The following is a 9,280-nucleotide window of genomic DNA, read 5'->3' on the forward strand; positions in this document are numbered from 1 at the left end:
CAAGGATGAAGGACAAAGACAGGTGGACCGAACCAAAGCTGTTTGTCGGCATTGTTCAACTAAAATTGGTTACGCGGCTGGCAATACATCAAGCTAGCACACTCTTGAAAAGGCATCACCCGAACGTGAATATCACCGGTACCAAAAGAAAAAAAGACTGAAGTGCAAACCCAACTCCCGCTAGCATGTAAGCCTCCACCACTCGCAGAGAGTTCAGACCGAGCCAAAGCTATTACAAACACCAAATATCCTTATGTTGCCATGTTAGCAAAGCGCTACCTGGCTGTATCTGCTGCCTCTGTCCCTAGAGAGGGTGTTCTCCACAGCAGGAGACTTTGTTAGTGCCAGCAGATCTGCCCTTTCGGCAAGCAATGTGGACAAGTTAATTTTTCTTTAAAAAAACATGAAAATACAATGACAAGCAAGTCCTAATGTCAAGCTGGCTGCTTAGGAACTAGTACAGTAGGCTACAGTTCAAATACAGATTATTTCAGTGAATCGAAAAGCTGCACCTTAATGTTTATTTTATTTTATATTTTTTTTAGTGAAGATTCACAGTTTAATAAAAAATAAAAAACCCAAAACTAATAGTTTATGTTTTGTGAGTACTAGTAGCCTACAGTAAAGTTCAAATACAGATTATTTCAGTTCATCGAAATGCTGCACCTTAATGTTTATTTTATTATATTTTGTATTTATTTGAGTGAATACATTATTCACAGTTTAATAATAATAATAAAAAAATATATATATATATGTTTTATTTTGTGAAAAAAAATTCTGCTGTACCGAAAACGTACCGAACCGAACCGTGACCAAAAAACCGAGGTACGTACCGAACCGAAATGTTTGTGAACCGTTACACCCCTAATATATATATATTAGGGCTGTCAAACGATTACAAATTTTAATCAGATTAATCACAGCTTAAAAATTAATTAATCATGATTAATCACCATTCGAACTATTTTCCAAAATATGCCATTTATTTATGTATATTGTTGTGGGAATGGAAAGATAAATGAAAGAAGGCGGATATATCCATTTAACATACAGTATCTATGTGTATTATAACATTTTTCTGCGTGTCAAAATGAAAGACAACCCACACACCTATCAATCATCAAACCGTGGGGTCTTAATTCATTACGTGTTGATCTCTATCAACGGGGGAGTACTTCAGGAAAGTCGACAGAGAGGGGGGGGGGGGGGGGGGGGGGGGGGAGGGGGCGGCGAGTGGAGTACTTCAGGAAAGTTGACAGAGGGGGGGGGGGGCGGCTAGTGGAGTACTTCGTGACCACAGAGTGTGAACGTTGTGATCAGCTGTTTTAGCGCAGTTCTCCAGTGAAGGGAGTCTCCCTCCGTAGCCAGTTGGCGTAGTTTTGGCACAATTCCGTTGTACAGACCGACGTTAACAGCAGCCCTGTCTGTGCACACGGAGACTGACTCTGTCGTCCGGTGATCTAACCGCCTTCTGGAAAAGCTTCACAAGTACGTCGGTACGCAAATGCGCTTTGTGACACAAGTGACGGTACGCATTTCAGAGAGATTACGCACATAACCTGCGTACCAGTTATGTGCACCCCTGTACTACAGCAAAAGTATTCTCCGTCGGGACTTCCTGCAACAACACCACGCCGTTATCAAAGATGTTCTATTGAGAAGTCGATCACTATGTGACAAAAGTTTTCAAAACCGTGGCTACTGAAATCAATCTTACTAACTGCTGTCTGTGCAATTTACTCCGCGCGAGTTGGCAGACTTTATTTTGCTTACTTTAACATCATTTTTCATGGTGGGGCTAAGCCATTTCTTGGTATGGGTGTAGCCTACCCCAGCCATACCCTGGCGCTGCCACTGGTGGCACGTATGGGGCGGGCCATTCTGCACATGCGTTAAATGCGTTAAATATTTTAACGCAATTAATTCAAAAAATTAATTACCGCCGTTAACGCGATAATTTTGACAGCACTAATATATATATATATATATATATATAATAACTAATATATATATATATATATATATATTAGGGCTGTCAACATATGAGTGGACAAATATGCTTTATGCTAATGTTTATTATCATTTGAACAATGACAAATATTCTCATTAATATTAAACACAACAACCTCTGCATTACAAATATTCGCCTCAATTCGACCTGGAACCTCTCTCATACAATAATACAATACAGTGTGTGTGTATGTGTGTGTGTGTGTGTGTGTGTGTGTGTGTGTGTGTGTGTGTGTGTGTGTGTGTGTGTGTGTGTGTGTGTGTGTGTGTGTGATGGATCGTTGGAGCTATGTGCAACTCAAGGCATATGCTCGAACGGGAGCTGCCTGGACGCTGCAATCATGTTGCGCACTATCCGTGCTGACTTTTCGTACAATGTCCCACTGTCTGGCTTCCTGCATAAAGTCAAGTGCTCGGCGCAGTTGTGGCGAAATGTCGCTCCTCTGTTTTCATTTAAACAGCTCCATATCTGTTAGCGCAGCTAGCTAGCACCAGATGCTAACAACAACAATGCACGTAAGTTCTCTCTCTCGCTCGCTCGGGCCACACATACACACACCCTCCCGGTCCTCCCAACAGCCAGTCGGTGCCTGCCGGTGAGCGTGGAAGTGTGGTCTGCCACAAGCGGGCGGCAGGAGCGGGGCTGTCAGCATCAGCTTGTAGATGGTATTTTAAACTCGATGCGCTCTGAAACTACCGGGCGGCCGAGGACAAAAAATACACATGCGTTAATCGCGTTAAAATAATTAGTGGCGTTAATTTTTTTTTGCGTTAACGCATTAACTTGACAGCCCTAATTAAAATACCTTAAATAAAGTTCTGATGAGATGTTGTTGATGTTTACATTTTTTTTATTAGATTTGTATGATCAAACACTAAAATATATACAGAACCTAAAGTTCTACAGCTAGAATACTGTTATCTTACAGCTTTTTTCTAACATTTTCCAATCAAACAGGTTCAACAAAATGACATCACAAAATGTTCTGTAGGAAACAATTACTCTGAAAACTTAAAATATAAAAATATTTGTAGAATTATAGTACAACTAATGAATACAGCATTTCATATTTAAACATCATACTTATAAACAGTAGAAACAAAAAGTAAGTTGAATTTTTTAAGATTACTTTGAAACATTCTCAACTGAAAATAACAGAAATTGCAAAATGGCGACATATGCTCACATTGTCAATTTGAAGGAGCAGTGTGCAGGATTTAGTACATCTAACAATGGGGATGTAGGTTCCAACCAATGGATAACTTGTTCACTCACCCTCCTATCCCAAGTTTGTAGGATAATGAATATTGGCTGCAAAAAACTTGAGGCCCAATCATGTTTCCTCTGTCCATTCTGCGCTACTGTAGACGTGGCAGTGCAACCTAGAGGACAAACAGATCAGAATCAGAAACAGGTTTATTGCCAGGTAGGTTCACACGTACGAGGAATTTCACTAGGTGTCGTGGTGCATACATACAAATATTTTTTTTTCAAAAGTACACAGATAGCGAACTATATTAAGAACACTGTAATAAAAATATAGTAAGATAGAAATAAAATAAAGCAGTGACTTACATCGAAATAGAATGCAATAAATTATAGAATATAAAATATGTGCAGTAAGCAATATTTAAACATTGCATTATTTACCATCCTGTGATCTCCATTATGTAATGCATAGTGTCTGCGTTGTGGCTGAGGTAAAGTGTCAGTGGGGGGGGGGGGGGGGGGGGGGGGGGCGGGCCTTGTTGAGGTGGCGAGAGGTGTTGGTCCTAATGGAGAGAGGTTCTGGTCCTGATGGAGAGAGGTTCTGGTCCTCATGGAGAGAGGTTTTGGTCCTCATGGAGAGAGGTGTTGGTCCTGATGGAGAGAGGTTTTGGTGCTGATGGAGAGAGGTTTTGGTCCTGATGGAGAGAGGTTTTGGTGCTGATGGAGAGAGGTTTTGGTGCTGATGGAGAGAGGTTTTGGTCCTGATGGAGAGAGGTTTTGGTCCTGATGGAGAGAGGTTTTGGTCCTGATGGAGAGAGGTTTTGGTGCTGATGGAGAGAGGTTTTGGTCCTGATGGAGAGAGGTTCTGGTCCTGATGGAGAGAGGTTCTGGTCCTGATGGAGAGAGGTTCTGGTCCTGATGGAGAGAGGTGTTGGCAGGGCTCGAGCTTAAGGACGTCCCGTCGTCCAAAAAAATAGTGTCAGGGAGGATAACAAATAATTTTGGGACGAATTTGGGACAAGAGTTAAAATAAAAATACCCTGCTAACTCTACTACAAACGGCGATGAAAATGAAACCGACTGCACGTTTTGTGTAGCACACAGTTATTAAACCTCCTTGTCAACATAAACACCATGATAAACACACACGCACAAAACATTTAGAAACCTGCGAAATACACACACATGTAGCTACAGCTGTGCCGCTGGCTGTCAGCCAGCCGCCCAGCTGGTCTAGCTCTTTATATATACAGTCTATGGTCTAGCTATGTACTGAGTGTGTGTATTTTGCGGGTTGAGTGATGTACAATGGCATCCCGTGGAGGAATTCTGAAATGTTTTACCATTACATCACAAAAACGCACAGCAGAACCAGACCCTGGAGCGCTGGCCTCTTTATTTACTTACTCCTCTTCATCCCCTATGGGTAATAAGGCTAAGATGAGAACTCTCCATCGTATTTAGTCCTTAGCAATATGCTGCGCCTCTCCCCATGTAGGGATGGGTACCGAGCCCCGGTATTAAACGGGCCCCGGGGCGGAATTATTAAAGACAGTGGTAACGTTAAGCTCCGACGTTATCGGACTTTTTATCGGTACTGGAGACATTTAAAAAATATGTCATATGTATTATTGCTACATACACATTATATCGCAGTTTTAGTTTCACCAACTCCGTTTCTAATATGCAATAAGACTACAACATGCGTCTATGATGTATTTTCGAGCTTTCCAATCCAGACGAGATCTCTCTCTCCCGTCTGTGTGCGAGGGGGCGGGGCCGTTTGTAAAGGTCTCCTGACTGTGTTACAGACTGTCATCCTGGTTAGTGGTTACTCTGGGTTCTGTCTTCAGGACACAGTGTTGGATTTTTTTGTTAATTGGATGGGACTTGATTGGATTCAATATTAGAGTAATTTTCTCATTTGTGTGTTTGTTTAAATATATTTGGCCTTTGTTTATGTGATTGAATGATTTACTCATAAAAAGGTTGATGAATTATCATCTAATGATTTGTATGATGTTTTATTTATGTTAAAGGTCACTTTGAAAGATTTTAACTAATGATAATGTAGAAAAACTAACATTTTAAATTCGGGACGGTCCACATTCATTTCGGGACGGCTTAGATTGTATTTCGGGACGGTTCCGGGAGGATGGGGAAAAAAGTTAGTCGAGAGCCCTGGGTGTTGGTCCTGATGGAGAGAGGTTCTGGTCCTGATGGAGAGAGGTTTTGGTCCTGATGGAGCGCAGCCTCCAGCCAGAGGGTTGTGTTGAAGGCAGAGCTGAAGTCCACAAACAGGATCCTGGCGTAGGTTCCTGCTGTGTCCAGGTGCTGGAGGAGGAAGTGAAGTGATAACTATTAGTAAACCATAATGATGGATGTTATTATCAGCAGCTGCCAATAGATCCCCTACATCTTGTATGATGGACCTTTGAAGCACAAGCGCACGCACGCACTATTGTGGGAACAATCAAACGCACCCTCCCAGGCACTGCGTGTTAGCGAAGTACAACTGGGATTTCGAAGAGGAAGATATGCTTGGTCAATTCTTAATAAAAAAGAAAAACCAACAAATTGGGCACTTGAGTTTTCATTAGCAGCGCCTAGCTACAGCTGCGGAGCTTTGGTAAATACCGCTAACAGCCTATTTCCTTAAAATGGTACATATCGCTGAATCTATATTTTTATCTTCAGGTGATGACATCTGCATAATGTTCCTGTACAATAAGATTCGAGCATTTTGAAATCCAGTGAGGAAATTCAAGACCAGTAAATATTGATTGATTAAACAACACTAAATAACATTTTAGTGTTTTCTTCAAACTCAGACTCTCTGCTGCGGCTGTACCTCAAAGACAAAACAATTGTCTGATGATCTTTGTTGAACAAGGTCTGATTGTCCTGTACATGTACAATGTGGGGTATTTTTAAATACTTTACTAAACCACATTCAATATTATGTTAGACACAATTTAGTTATTACTCACATATCAAAGTCTTTTCATCTGCAAGATGGAAGAATAGCTGGGTGCTGCCTGGAGAGACTGATGAGAGGGACACAGGCTGCCATCAGCAGCTTTCCACACAAAGCCATCACATCTTCTCTTCCATAGTCCTCACTGTCCACTGGTGCTCTGTCAAAAGAGTGAACATCACAGCTGTCATGGTAACCCTTTGTTACACAACATACAACCAACATGTGTCAAAAGTGACCCAAATTAGTTTTAATTGTAGATATCTTTGCAATAAATTACTTGAACCATTCAGGATTCCAGGTATTCCTCAATTAACATGTTTTGGATCAACACCAATTCTAATTTTTATTTTTCCCTTTCTTACTTTTTGAATAAAAATCATGTTTGTATCACTACACTTCTAAGGCACAACATGGGTCAAACATTACCTGTATTCTTTTGCCATGTTATTTCATGCATGGCTGAGTGTTTCTTTACTATACATTTTCAAAAATAATGAATTTTAGCAGTGATTTGGACCAAGCATGCATGATGTAGTAATACAAAAAGTATTTTAGTTCACAGTGTGACATTAGCTAGTCATGTTAGCGTGTAATATATAGAGCAGAGCTAAATAGCAAGTTAGCCGAACGTTAGCGGTTAGCTGTTTATGCTATGCTAGCTGTTGGCTACTGAACATTAACAAACTAGATTCCGCTGTAAGAAAGCTGTGAAACTTTACATTAAACTTGGCGACAACACTGTGACACCCCGCTGCATGTTTATGTGTAATTCTCCCGTGTTGGAGACGAGAGGGTGGGGGGGCAGCACTGCAATAAGCTTTAAGCTAACGTTAGCAGCCGCATGTTAAGCCGGGTTTCCCGGGCGCAACATCTTGCAAGAAACAGCATCTCAGGGCTTCTTAACATTTAACAACCTATTAATGATGCATACCAACTTAACGGGAAGAAACTCAGCTAACTAGAAGAATAAACGTAACCTTAAATAAAAAATAAAACATTCACAAACTAAGTAAGGATGATCTAAATACATGTTTAACTCCATTACAGTTGCAAGACTCACCAGATCTCAAGTCTTCTGTTCTTTGTTGACGTCCCGATGCTCATATTTAACGTGTAGATGTAAAACGATCCCGATATTAATCCATAAACTCATGTAGCAGACACACAGACAGCTGTAGCTCCAGCAGGAGAAGACCCGCTCAAACTGACTTGGATGTTTCAAATGTGAACGGCAGGCGCGGACAGTTCTCATTGGCAGGTTTCTTCGATGACGTTTGTATTAACCAATCAGGAGTGTTGTGGACTCATTCCAAACATGCCTGACTTGTCTGCCGTGTTTTGGCTGAATTCTATTTCAAGTGCCGTAGCTCTGGCTATCGGCCAGAATCCGAAAACCATACATTATACTGTAAAATTAAGGTTTATTACTGTAAATTGACCAATGGAAAAAAAAAACACAGAAACATAAATAAAACAAGGATAACTGTGACTTATTGTTGAGTAAATAACAGTGTGTGTTTTAAACCTTGGTCCTCCCTGCAGAGATTTCTCCACTTTCTATGATTTTTTTTTTTAATGATATTGTCAACTGTAGATGTTTACAATATAGTAAGTTAGGAATTTCATGAAAACATATTTATTTACTTTTGTTTCAACATTGGATATTTTGTGTTTGTGGTGGATTCAATCGAATATTGAGAAAATTATTTATGTAAAAATGTTTTCCTTACATTTTACGTTTTTTTAATTTTACGCTTTTTTTTACAGTTGTATGTTTACCTTAAAATTCCAAAGAAAATCTTAAAGTCTTATAATAGTAATACACTTTTATATTACGAGTTACATATTTAATTACAGATAAAAACATTTTATTTTACGTACATCTGCATGTATTTTCTGAAAGTGCAAAAATACTGTAAATATTATATAGTACATTTACTGTAAACAAAAAAAGGAAATAAACGTTATTTGTTGTTATTGTCAAAATACTTAAAATAATGTTTTGGGTTGTTAATTTATAGTTAATATCTGTCATTTTACAGGATTTTGCAAGTTATTTAAAAAAACATGATAATTACTATAACAATTTACAGTTATTTCCTGTAAAATTACGATCTTTTTTTACAGTGTATACTATCACGTTTAATCGTGTTTTATGCCGTTTGCCAAGACTTGATAAGTCGCTCGTAAAACACAGGAGGTATGGAAACTAAGAACACCATTATGTGGTAAATTGTACAGCAAATATAACACAACACATTGGTTGTATTTCCTTTAACTGGTGGATATAGAGTTGATGCGGGGAGTGGGGGTGGTGTTGAGATGCACAGGCTGCAGTGGAGACGCTGCGCACAGCTGATCGACAGCTGGGACACAAACCACCAAATACAAAAACATAATTCAGATCCAGTCGTCATGACTCCACTCCGGAGGGATTCCCCGATCATTTCTTACAGTTTCTCATCAAGGGGGGGTCTCCTGTCCCCGGTACAAACACACTGCCTGAGGAAGGCTATGTGTATTTTTTTTGTCAATAACCTTTTTCGGACCACTTATTTATTTATTTTGGTGACGATCCGACCTCCATGCTGCTACTCTGTTTCAAACTGCATCCACCAAACAATATGATTTATCTCGACCTCCCCAAAATAACCAAAACCTGACACGGGTTGCGTTCCGATAATCCAAAAATCAGCTCCTAAATTCTAACCCTATCTCCTATTCCTTGACCTCTGAGTGAAACGTCACGGGGTTAAGGGATAGTGGATAGGAGAATTCAAAAGGACTTAGGAGAAGAGACTGCGGGGTTGCATTCCAATAGTCCATTTAGCTTAGGAACCTTCCTAACGGAGTGAAATGACCCGGAAGTACGTCACTGGCAGCCATGATAGGTGCCGTTCCAATTCTCCAAATGAAAGGAAAGGAGGTTTCAAACTTCCTTTATAACCTCCTTTAGCTTAGGAACCACTGGACTTCTCTAACCGAAAGGAGAGGAGAAAATGCTGCCCCACAATGCATTGCAGCCGCAGCATTTGCCATTACAACAGTCGGCCGTTCACGGAAACAACCGATTATGA

The 9,280-nt window shown here is 40.2% G+C and overlaps 1 long non-coding RNA gene across 1 annotated transcript; it reads right to left on the reverse strand.

Moving 5' to 3' along the window:
• Positions 1-5,302: 5,302 nt before the first annotated feature.
• Positions 5,303-7,406, reverse strand: LOC117562493. The gene is made up of 3 exons (XR_004571558.1): positions 7,264-7,406; positions 6,214-6,360; positions 5,303-5,557 (listed from the first exon to the last, which is right to left on the reverse strand). It is a non-coding gene; the product is annotated as an uncharacterized LOC117562493 (long non-coding RNA).
• Between the last annotated feature and the right edge of the window lie 1,874 nt (positions 7,407-9,280).

This window comes from Gymnodraco acuticeps, unplaced genomic scaffold, assembly GCF_902827175.1.
Source record: "Gymnodraco acuticeps unplaced genomic scaffold, fGymAcu1.1, whole genome shotgun sequence".
In the NCBI taxonomy this organism is placed as follows: domain Eukaryota; kingdom Metazoa; phylum Chordata; class Actinopteri; order Perciformes; family Bathydraconidae; genus Gymnodraco; species Gymnodraco acuticeps.